Here is a 3,764-nt window from a genome sequence, read left to right on the forward strand (position 1 = left end):
GATTCATCAATAACTCAATAAGACCAAACAAATCTATTTCTCCAACCTTCTCACAATTACTAATTATTGATTTAAGTGTAGACACCTAACCAATTTCAAATCACTAATAATATATTATCATAAAACTAACTATTCGACAAATTAATATTTTTATTATCTGATATTATGATCTCACTTTTAGTAACAAAATCTTAATATAATCCCTTCACATTCCCTTATGTAGTTGTTTAATTTAAATTGAAAAAACTATACAATTTCATCTCATTCATTATTTGTATTGATGCATCTATACTATTTAATGTTTACTATTACTCTAAGAATTATTGTATTTTTCATCACTGAATTTTAATATCACAATTCAGATTATTTGGATTTTAATTTTTCCCTATTATAATTAAAAAATCAAATTCGAAAATGAAGTTTCTTATGACTTTTGAATATATTTTTAATAATAAAGACTCATATTCTATCACGATTTGATTTCCCATATTTTCATTAAAAAAATAAATTTTGAAATTGAAAAATCATTTCATTTTCTACCACCTTTAAAATATTTATTTAAAAAAATCACATAGTATCATGTTTCAGTTTCATATTTTCATTAGAAAATTCAAATTTGAAATTGTCATTTATTTTCCTTATATGTTTGAATAGACAAATACAAGAGTAATATTGTATTCTTAATAAATGCGAATGTAAGGGTGTGTGTTTTAACTATGCGAATACACATGTAACATGTATTTTCTTAGCAATGCAAATGTACTGGTAACATGTTTGTTTTTTAACCATATGAATGCATAGGTCACATGCATGTTCTTAATAATACAAATGTAAAGATAACACGTGCATTTTTAACCATATGAATGCACGAGAAACACGTGTGTTCTTAACCATATGAATACACATATAATATGTGTATTCTTAATCACACTGCAAAAAATACTGCCCCGTCGCATGAGTAACTTGCTAGTATGATATTAATGAGATTATGCCAGGTGCACATCACATAAATTATGTACTTCACATTAGGACAACCTCATCAAATCTTTTAAAGAAAAGAGCTCATAGGATTTGTCTGTGAATTAGCCAAATGGACAACAATTGATGAATTTAACGATGATATAACAAAATTGAAGAACAAACATCTAATGACATGAACTTATCTAAACAACATTAAGCTTATCTCATGGATGAATACATATTATAGACATTAGCCCAGAGTGAATAACATCACTAACAATATGTGTGAAGTTTGGAAAACAAAATAATTAATTGGGATATTTGGTAAATATCAAAACTAGAGATTTAATTCGGACATAATATTATCTTCAGGTACTAAAATATTTTCTTCTATTTGTTTCAATTTGAATATGAAACCCTAGAATCACTTGCAAACCACTTGTTTTGAGAAGAGAAACTGCAAACCAAAACAACAATTCCAACTAAATGTATTTCATCCTCAATTAACACCACCAACACAATCTTTAAGATTCAGGACACCAAGAACTACAAGAAAGGATGCTAACAAGAAATGATGAAAATATTTGATTTTATTTTGCTGAACTGTTTTTTGATGAAACTATTGTAATGATTAGATATAACATGTTTGTTGAACTATTTTATTTTGATGGAAATATTGTATTTGATATAATATGATGTTTGTAATGGATACTGTTGGTACAGCGGAAGCGATTGTTGCATAGTGTTGGCTACAAGCAACCAAATAATATGCATAAATAGAAGAGAAGAAACAAGAGAATTTGGTAACGGGATTCGGTGAATTGTGTCTACATCACCGGGAGCGTTGAGCGGCTACCAAGATATTATTAGAGAATAAGGATTACAAACCCTAGAACACTCATTGGCCCACCTACCTATGAGGTGTTTCTATTTGGTGCTTATATCTTGTGCACATTATAACAAGGGACCTGAGTCCAATATATAACATTGATATTCTACTTTATTCTAATACTAGGCAATGTGAGACTTCATATAATAACATATCTCAAACATCCCCAACAATCTCCATCTTGATTTAAATAGACGAATATCCCGGTCCTTAGAAAATCTAGACAAGAATCTCCACCTTATCGAATATATGACTTCACCTTGTTTAATGTCTAATTCTATTTCCTTGCTCCACTACAACATAGATCTTCTCAGTATCCTTGACGATGTTACCAAGAGTGTAGCTCTCCAAACTTGTAGTATAGTTTCTCGTACCGCCATCAAAAGGAACACGTCGAGCCACATATTGTTATGAAGTCTTTCGATATATTGAAACATCTACACAAAAGTTCACCAACAATCATTCTCTTCAATACTCAGTCAAACTGAACCTTAGAGCTTCCTTGGAAAGCCTCAACCACTACCACCATTGTCTACTCCTACAATACTAGTTCAAAAGAACTATCATACTCCACCATAAGGAGTATACCCACAACACATACCTTGCATCAATGCTAACCAATGCATGTGTCACATACTTGCATCCAAGTCAATGTCCATGTCACATCCTGCATTTCTTCCAATGCTCGTGTTACATCTTGCATCAAAGCCAATGCATATGTTACACCCTACATCAAAGTCATACAGCGCCTCAATGCTTTTGTGGATCTGCTAACAATTAATATTATTCTTTATGATGTCTCAGACACACCATTAGGATATTCCACTTCTCATCTCAAATGAGATCATCTCCCAATATCAAGAGATATATTGTCAGCACCTGTCTTAGGGCCAAACTCAACACATGAGTCCTCATCTCCACCTTGATCCTAATCCAAGACATGAATTTCTGGGATTCTGGATCAACATATATCGCCCTCACATTCCACTATGTTTTCTTCTCCTTCAACTCATCTACTCTATCTTTATCAATATCTTTGATGCACCTTGTCTAGCCATCATGCATTCACCCTCTTTAGCCATTATCTGACGTATGGGTTAAGAGTCATCTAACAATTGGCTCTAATACCAATTATTGGTGCAACGGAAGCGATCATTGTGTAGTGTTGGCCATAAGCAATCAAATAATGTGCATAAATAGAAGAGAAGAAACAAGAGAATTTGGTAACAGAATTCAACCAATTGTGCCTACGTCCCCAGGAGCGTTGAGCGACTACCAAGATATTATTAGAGAATAAGGATTACACATCCTAGCACACTCATGGACCCACCTGCCAATGAGGTATTTCTATTTGGTGCTTATATCTGGTGCACATTATAACAAGGGACCTGAGTCCAATATATAACATTGATATTCTACTTTATTCTAATGCTAGACAATATGAGACTTCATATAATAACATATTTCAAACATCCCCAACGGATACAATATTTGCTTTATATATGATACCTCATGGAGGTTTTATTTACATCATTAAGGTCACTCATCATATAACACCCTTAAAACTTGAACAAACAATATCATAATTTCATTTTATTGATAATCACTTTTGAATACATAAACATGATTTCCACCAATTGTCCTTAAACAACAACCTCTTCAAACACTATCTACTTCAAAATACACATCCATATAACACTAACAACAAATAAAACACAATACAATAGCTACAACCATAACTTTAACTTTACTAGACCATTTGACACATTATTTCATCATAATTTGAATTTCTTTCACATTAGCTTGCAACTCACTCATGTCCATTGCATTATCCCTTACATGTCATTCATTCACTGCTTGAATTCTTTCTCAATCTTCAACCAACATAAAAATTTACACAATATTTGTTCCCCCC

The 3,764-nt window shown here is 32.0% G+C and overlaps 1 protein-coding gene across 1 annotated transcript in view; it reads right to left on the bottom strand.

Moving 5' to 3' along the window:
- LOC109346166 (F-box protein SKIP23) overlaps positions 420 to 3,764 on the bottom strand; it is an 18,793-nt gene continuing 15,448 nt past the window's right edge. Inside the window, exon 2 of the mRNA XM_019585576.1 lies at positions 420 to 430. The gene's annotated coding sequence lies outside the window, so the exon portion shown is untranslated. The remainder of the gene's footprint in view (positions 431 to 3,764) is intronic.

Source organism: Lupinus angustifolius, chromosome LG04, assembly GCF_001865875.1.
Source record: "Lupinus angustifolius cultivar Tanjil chromosome LG04, LupAngTanjil_v1.0, whole genome shotgun sequence".
Classification (NCBI taxonomy): Eukaryota; Viridiplantae; Streptophyta; class Magnoliopsida; order Fabales; family Fabaceae; genus Lupinus; species Lupinus angustifolius.